We start from the raw sequence: 9,153 nt of genomic DNA on the forward strand, positions 1-9,153 counted from the left end.
TCCGCCCATCACATTTCCAAGATGGCCGCCTGCCTACCTCTTCGGTTTTTCATTTGGCGTGTGCAACCCCTTCCCAGCCAGGGCAGGAACCTCCCTCGGAAAAATCTCCCGAGGTTTTATCGTTTGAACGTGCACTAAGTGCTCCAGAAACAGTGCAACGACACCCCCATCGGTTTACCCTAGTAATTATTATCATTCCTCGACGCAATAAATACTCTCTGATAACAGGCCGTAAAAAAGGGGTTGAGTATTAGGATAACGAAAGGCAGATCTCTGAATGGAAGCTGAGAGAAGGCTTTCTGCACTCCCTCTAAATGGGAACCCTTCTTTCTCTCTGCTTTTATTAAGTCTGACTTTAAAATCCCCAACTCGCCCTTCAAACCGGGCCCAGTTAGAGGCTGCCTCGTGGGGCCCCTGCCTCCCAGCGAAGAGGGCTTAGCTGGATATACCGCCGGTATTTACTGTGATTTGCATTTGGTTGAGGCCTTGTTTGATGCTGAACTGTCGATGGTCAGATGTTCTTTTTTCTGTCCTTTCTCTCTTTCCCCAGGCTTCTCTCACTGTGTCAGTCTGTCTCTCTTTCTCGCTCTCTCTGTTTCTTTCTCTGTCTCTCTATCTCTATCTCGGTCTCTATCTCTCTCTTTCCTTTCCATTCCTCCCCAGCTCCTTAAGTTGATTTGGTTTTCGATCTACAGTACTGTAGAAGAGGGTGGATCATTAACCGGAACTCTTGACTCTATTAGCGTCGGAGCGTATCTCAAGCGAAAAGCGAAACTTCAATGGAACTTTTCCGAAGTCCCCGGGGGAAAACTGCTGATGATACGAACGATCAGAATTGGATTCACAAAGTCGCCCGTGGTTTCCAGACTCCCCACAGACTGAATCCTCCCCGCTCCCTGTCTTCAAAGCTGATCCACATGTCTGTAGCGAAAGGCTAGCAGGAGAAGGACGTGCTGGGACCCCTCCAAGAGAAATGTCTCTCATTTACTATTAGACATGGCAAACTCGTAGCTTTGCAGAAGAAGGGCTCGGAGATAAAGCAGAACGGGGAATTAGGGAGTGTTTAAGTTGAAAATTACTTGAAGCTAGGAGAAGCAGAGCAGATATGTCGGTTCCAAGCAAAGCAGGCTGATGTGTCTGTGCTCTGATGTCTGTCTCCACAGCCGAGCAGGGGGACTTGTGTGAGAAAGGTCCAACGTCACTTCCTGTCATAGATAACCATCAGTTGGACAAAGCCTGTCAGGACACACTGGTTGAAAATAATGGAGGTGAATCTTTTTTTCCAGAAAACTTGTGCTTCAAATGTTATACGTAAGGGATCGCAGCTGCGTTGCGGTGGCGATGGATTGAAAAGAAAGGATAGACTATTTTGCCCTCCAGCTGCTCTCATCAACCTTTTATGGACAGTTTGTATTTGTTTTTTTGTTCTGATATTTTTCCTTCTGTCTGTAGCTTGGAGCTACGATGTTAGTGCAGGGCAGCTTGCAGTCTAGAATCACAGACAGAGTCTGTGTCTTGATCAGGCAGTACACCTAGGTCGGTTTAGAACAAGCACATAGATCTGGGAATATATAACGTGACTTTTACTTGTTTCCAGGGCAGCGTGAGATATGAATATTGAATGATATTGTAAATCATTTCGGATTGTAAGAATTAATCGTCTGTTTGGAGTTTTCTTTGAAATGGCTGAGTCACCCCAGCTGCTGCTGTGCTGGGCCAAGCACTCCCGCGTTTGATTGCACCTCGATGCCGAAGGACCCCCCCATCTCTCCCAGGGCGTCTCTCGCTGTGCCTGTGAAGAAAAGGAGGAGAAGGACACTGTGGTTTGGCTTCCTTGAGCACCGCTGAGCACTCAAACCACGAGATCTCCTATTAGAATTCCTCCGTTGAGCAGAGAGAGAGCGAGGGAGCGAGATAATGAGCGAAGGAGAGGGAGAGAGAGAGATTGGCGGGAGAGATGGCGATCCTATTATAGAAATTATTAAAGCAGTGAGGTTTGATGGCTTCAACAATGGCGGTTTTGGCTGATACTTTTTCGGTTTGGTTTCGATGATTCATAACTGCGCCAAGGTTTTATTTGATGTTCTATGTCGGGGATTTGAAAACCACAATACGGAGATCAAAAGCTCTAAAACAATCTGCCCAATCAAAGCAGGAGTGTAACAGAGTAAATGTATACAGCCACTAAATAAATCTACCCAATCAAAGTAAAACAGAAACAGATTGATTGTTTATGTACAGGAAACGAGGAGTGAGCTGACTTTGCTAGAATGTTCCAGAGGTCACTGGCCACAGACGAACTGAGTATAGGAACGTAAAATTGAGGTTAGATGCCTAATGGTCCGTGAGCGATGCAGACGAGAGAGGAGCACGTCACATTCGATATCAGGAGGTGTCCCAGCGGCCCTCTTCCAAGTCCCAAGTTCCCGTCCCATCCAAGAAGTCCAGGGGGCGTCCACAACCTCAGTGCCAGGACTCCCCCCCCCCCCCCCCCCCCACCAACCCTCCTCACTCCCTCACTACTCCCTTCCTCCATCTCCCTCCCCCTTGCTAATCGCCCCCAACTCCCACCCATGCCACTGCCCTGTTTTTATAGGAGAGAGATGAATCCACGGGGGTACTTTTATCTTGCTTAAAGGCAACTGTCGTCTTCAATTATATTTTCGACGGAAGAATAAAAAGTCTCTCTGTTGGCTGATGAAGGGAAACATATTACTACTGCAGAGGAGGGGGGGGGGCGGGAGGGAAGAGTGCGTATGAGTGAAAAATGTACTCCTGTGTGACAGTTTTATTTGCCTGTTCCCAACACTGGTCTCCAATGGCTTGATGCTCTACAAAACACAGTGTCGGATTTCGCCGATGCATTTTGGGTAATCCTCCTGAAGTGTGGGCTTCGGTCCATGTCAGGCTAAAAGTTGCCTGCGGAGTGAGCGAAAGCCGGAGAGGGGGAGGAGAGAAAAGGGGGAGGATGGAGAGAAAAGAGAGTGAGAGGAAAAGAGGAGAGCGAGAGAGCGAGAGAGAAAACAGAGAAGGAGATGGGGATGGAGAGTGAGAGAGAAAGACTGAAATATAGAGAGAGGAGGGTTGGAGTAGATGCTGTATCTATAGCGGAAGGCAACTTGACGTACAAATGTCGTCTGGACAGTGTCCAGGTTTGTCACGGAACCACTCAAGTGAATCTCCCTCCTGGACTAGTAACATGCAGAAGGGCCCAGTCAATGATACCTGTTATCACATCTGCATTGTGTGTTTCCTGCGTAAAATTGTTTTGTACATCCCCTTTCTATTACCCAGTGCTGTACATTTTTATGGTTTGAACCTGTTGTATTTATTTGTGGTTTAGGGTTCCTTAGTTAGGATACTATTGTGTTTGTTGGCATTCTTCGTATTATTATTCTAGTAATGTATTTGGCCCAATAAGTCAAGATCTCCTTGGTACAACGTTTTGAAAATTGGCACATTGATACAACAGGCCATGACTACCCCCCACACCAAGGGGGCGCCAGAGGCCACGCCCAAAGGTCCCATTTTTTTTTTGTTACCTGCGTTTTTGTTTGGGTTCATATTTAAGTCTCTGTTTTGTGTTGAGTCTTGGTCAGTCGTTGTTAATGTCTTTGAGTGTCCCTGCAGTTGCTTTATTTTGCAAAGTAGAACACGAACAAGTGACGTCCTTCTTTTGGTGACCCTGCCTCTCTCTCCTGGGTTGTTTCCCGCACTCATCGTGACACCTACCTACAAAAAATAAACGGGAATTGTCCAAAAGCACATGTATTTAAATCATATGTGGTTTGGATTAGTGGTGTTGAACAATAAGGTATTGTGTACTGCGTGTCCGTGAAAAAGGAAAAAAGCTTGACTCTGGATATTGCATCTTCATACATCCTCGAGTGCACCACTGTTTGGGGAGTCCCGGGCCAGTCTGTCTCTCTCTACAACGGGTCAGGGCCTTCATCTGCTACGATATGTAGATGAGGTTTGTGGACGTGGTTTATAGATGCTTTCTGGGAATAAATTCAAAACACCCCAGAGCCTCACCTTCAGTATTAAGTATCAAGGAGTTTTGGCAGGGGGCTTGCATTGTCAGCAGTTGCTTTTCAATACCACTTCTCTCTTTCTCTCGCTCGCTCTCTCTCTCGACCTCCTCTCCTCCTCCTCCACACCTCTCTCTTTTTCTTTCTCGCTCAGGTAGTAAGGGATAGGCCTTTTGCGGTGTGCATAGTTCAGATGAACTGGATTCCTGGCAGTGCCGTGCAGTGCAGTGTGGACCTCTCCAAAGAGGACCTGTACAATGTTGCGCCGTCCGTGAACGAGAGAACGAGAAAGAAGGAGGGGTGAGAGGAGGGGTGGAAAAACAGAGCGAAAAAAAAAAATCCCCAAATAAAAAAACGATCCCACAGGCTGCATGTTGGAATAAGATGGATGGGGTGAGAGCAGAATTCCATTTCATGATAGGGGACCCCAACGTCCTAAGGTCAGACTTTCGCCCTGTTGTTTTTCCCCTCTCTGCCATTTTTCCGCTCGGTGCAAATTCCTCCCGACACGTCGGCAGGTAGAGAATGCCTAAATCAACTGGAGCGATGAAAAAGTCGGGGGAAATTCCAGTCGTGTCGTTGGGGACCGGTGGGGGCGCCGAACTGAAACTGCTCATCTGGACTGAAGGTGTTGAGGTCAGGGCCCCCAGATCTGCAGAGAATTCCATCCATTACACACAATTGAGCTGAACACTTCACATGGATTTCTTCTGTGAAACATCCGTCGGTGAACACAACGTACCTTACGTTCTGAATGTCTGGAATGTACTATTTTCGGGATTCAAAAACAGACTTAATAATGCACTGCACAGTAGGAATGAGTTACAGGCGATGTATTCTAGTAGGGGGCCAATCCCATGTCAGCACAGTCTTAGCATCACAGTCAATGGTAGCAAATCACCACAAACACAAACACATCAGCGTAGTAAATCTGTCTCTCCGTAAACTCTCACACGATCTCCTCGCAAGAGAAGTCTACGTTTGGCTGGTCCCAAGATGGACCCTGTCTGGCCCCTGCGTTGCCCCCTATCTGACCCTTATCTGACCCCTGTTGGGCCCGGTCTCACCTTTGACCCTAGATACAGAAACTGGGACCTGGTCTTCTGAGGACAGAGGTTGGAAGAATGCTATTCAAGTTTAGAACGTTGGTTTCAGCGACTCCCTGTGGGCCTGACGCTGTGCATGTGTCTGCTTCCGCACAGGAGAAGTTGAATCGAAACACGTCCATGGATGGATGACGAGCACTCACGAAAAGGACACCCAAAACAGCCACTGTACATGAACAGGGACACAAACTAACAGAACCATAACTTAATAACATTAGATACTGCCCTTGCATTCTGTGTGGAACATGATTTAGCCAGCTTCATCCCCCCCAAAAAGATTGTGGGTGGGCGTCGTTTCCACTGAGTGAGTTCGACCGATGCAGCTTGGTTACATGTGGGTATGTTTATACATACGATGTATGTAGTGTGTGTGCATGCTAGGGCATGTGTGTGTGCATGCGTGTGTGTGTGCACATGTGCATGTGCACGTATGTGTGTGTGTTTCAGAGAGCCAAACCTCCCAGACTATCACTCATGGCCTGGTCTGTGTGTGTTTGGAGAGCCTCGCGAGGCGCTGATTGCATCTGTATTTACAATACGCTATAAATACATACGCAGATCACTTTACAGTTCCACCCCCTCCCCCTAACCAGAGGGTCTAACAGACGCCCCCCCACGCACTCCAGGGGCCTGGGCCTGCGCTGGGGCGAGGCCGGGAGGAGGCTGGGGCGAGGCTGGGACGAGGCTGAGAGAATAGAGGTCTGCTCGGCTGTTTAGCTGCAGAGTGGAAGGAGAGAGGAGAGGCCTGGGAGGGTCTTCCTCCTCCTCCTCTTCGATTAACATCCCTGTTCCTGGTTTACTCTGAGATCATGCAGCAAGCCCGCGGACACAGGACTGACGTCAGACGCGAACAATCAAACTCCGATTCCAGGCATCCGTCTCCGATCGTCGACGGATTTCGACCCGCGTGAGGTCATTCCAACCCGCGGCGTTCCCACCGCTGTCATCCGCATCACGGTCCAACTCGCCGTCCGAGGCCCGGGGACGGCCGCGGGCGACGCGCTCGTTTCGTGACTCATTGTTTTCGCTCCAGCCAGAACGTATGTGAGCTGACCTCTTGTTGAGCAACGGCGTCGAATCAGGCATCTTGTTGTGTGTTTCTCCCTCTCACGCTCGCGCTGCCTCTGTGGAGGGTCCGCCTGTGTTCAGACACCCTCCTCTAGAACGTGGCTGACCTCACCGTGCCAACACCATCCCGGGAAGAAGGCCTAAACACAGTAGGGGGTCAGGGTTGTAGGGTGCGTGTGTGTGTGTGTGTGTTTTCGTGTGTTCATGTGTGTCCAAGCTGCTGTTGGAGCATCAGAACTGACGCTGGAGAAAGCTCTACGCTTCTGGAACGGGCCCAGAAGCGTAGAGGAGAGCAAACATGAGCCCAAGACTTCAAATGGAAACTATTCCAGACTAGGGCCCCATCTGCTTCCACTTTGGAGTCTGAGTCCTCACCTAAATAAAGATCCCTCCTGAACGCTTTTACTGCCTCTCTCCCTCTCTTCTCTCTCTCTCTCTCTCTCTCTCTCTCTCTCTCTCTCTCTCTCTCTCTCTCTCTCTCTCTCTCTCTCTCTCTCTCTCTCTCTCTCTCCCTCTCTTCTTTCTCTCTCTCTCTCTCTCTCTCTCTCTCTCTCTCTCTCTCTCTCTCTCTCTCTCTCTCTGACACACACTATCTCTCCCCATGTATATATCCCCCCTATCCAATTTCTCCTCTTTTTTCATGATCTTTCTCCCCTCCATGTCCTTCCTCTGCCGCCCCTCTCTCTTCCTCTCCCCGTTCCATCCATACCTGCCCATGATCACACCCTCGTTGAACCCCTCTTGTGACTGAGCTGCTGAAACGACCGAGATGTGAGCGGCCTCTGTCTCCCCCCCCCCCCCCCCCCCCCCCCCCCCCCCAGCTCACTCGGTGTTGCAGATAAAACTGTCCCCCGGTGTTACAAGTGAAAGTGTCCCCGCTAAGGCCCAGATCGGATCCCACTTATGTGAAACATTAGGGTTCGTTTTTTTATCGTCACCGAAGGACTTTGAATTTGAAGTGGAATTCCCTTGTTTGTTTTTTTTCGCTCTCTTTTCTTCTCTTATAGGCGTTTTCTGTGTAGGTCAATGGATGTGTAGGTTCCTTCCTGCTGGACCCTATTTCCTGTTTGGGCTAAATCCTCCCTGCTTTGTTGCTGCGAATACATCCATTAGGGTGAACACAATCCAGTTTGGACGACTACATGAAAAATCTTTAAACACATATTTAGATATGAACCAGCGATCTTGATTAAAATTCATGCCAGACCATCAGTCAAGTTAATACTATTCTTCAGAGCATGTGTTCTTATCTTGCTGAGCTAATATGGTGTGTGGGAACAGCAGAAAGTCAGTTCAGATTTGAACCCAAACAGGAAGTCGGTTTTAGCAGGAGTACGTGAGGAGGCATCTTTTAGCGAATACTCCATCTTGTTCTCTCTCTCTCTCTCTCTCTCTCTCTCTCTCTCTCTCTCTCTCTCTCTCTCTCTCTCTGTCTCTCTCTCTCTCTTTCTCACTTAGGGGACCCCGAAAAAGATCATTTCGAACCCTGATCATCTGTAAAACACAGTCACAATCTTTTTATTTTCTTTGTTTTTTGTGTGGTGCAGTACGTGAGAAAGGCTGCTCTAGATGAATGGCCCCTGCTCTCAATCCGAATCTCAATGCACGTTTGTGTGGCAGTTCTTTCAGCAAGTCTTCTGTTCCCGCGGCAGACCTGGACTGGTGTCCGGTGTGTGTTGGCTACCAATGAGGCCATATGCCGTGTGTTTGACTTCCAGGGTTACGGGCAGTCTTCTCTGTTTCCTGAGGCTGGGAGAGAGCTCTGCTGCTGGGCTAACATGTGTTGCCCTTGGCCCCCTGTGCTGGAGAGAGCGAGGGGGAGAGAGGGAGGGAGGGAGAGAAAGAGAGACAAGATGAAGCACTCGCTGAAAGACGGCTCGTGAGGAGGGAGAGAGAGAGAGAGGGGGGGGGTAAGGTGGAGGCATATGGTGACAGACAGATGCCAAAAGGAACCCACAAAGTGATGTTTCCTGTTCGTTCACAACCATTCCGTCATGAGCAACATGAGGACATGATTTAACAGAGCAGGCCCTCGATAGCACACATTCAGTCATGGAGATAAATGAAGTCATCCTCCTCGTTGTAAAAAGAATTTCTTCTAGTTTACATCATCCAAAAGCCAATCTCTTAACCAGTATGCATATTTATCGACAAACATATTTTGTTTTTGTACAGTTTGTCATTGGTCTCTGTGGTAATAAACATCTGAGCCAAGCTTTTAAACATTTATTGGATAATAAAGTGGCTTGACGTGACCCTTTCCTCCAGGGGAAGACTTTTGTATGTCCTTAGGTAAAAAGATGTAGTTCTGGAGAGAGCTAACTGGTCTCATCTAGTGTCTTGTTGAGCATCTTAATATACAGCTCTGGAACAATTTGTGAGACCACTGCACTTTTTTCTTTCATAAAAAGAAAATTGTACCCTTCTGTTCCTCACTCAAAATTGTCCTTCTCAACTTTTTAATGAAAAAAACAAGGTGCAGTGGTCTCTCAGTCTTTTCCAGAGCTGTGTATACTCTGAACCAACCCTGCCTGCCCTGGCCTGGGTCAAACTGTCACTCTGTGGAGATTTGTGCCTGCCAAGGTCATGTGTTGAGAACAAATCTAGTTCAGGTTTTCCTTTTAAACAAACAAACAACAGTCATTATTTTCCGCTGTGAAGTCTGTGAAGGATTTGAGTGCCGACACCAAAGAAGAAGAGAATTGCAGTATTACTCTGCCTCAGACAAAGAACCATTGATCCCTAGAAAATATTTCATGGAAAAGACTGAAAGCCTGCAATCCTCGGCTAAGGAAGACCTTGTCCGTCGAGGTAATAAATGAAGATTTTCAGTTTTTCACAGGCAATAATTCTCCATCTATTTCTTAATGTCTGTGGAGGCTTTTGGTGGGGTTTACTGATTGGAAGTACTAGTGGTTGTGACGGGGCTGGTACTGAAGGGTCATTGG

The sequence above is a fragment of the Osmerus eperlanus genome, chromosome 27 (genome assembly GCF_963692335.1).
Source record: "Osmerus eperlanus chromosome 27, fOsmEpe2.1, whole genome shotgun sequence".
NCBI lineage: Eukaryota > Metazoa > Chordata > Actinopteri > Osmeriformes > Osmeridae > Osmerus > Osmerus eperlanus.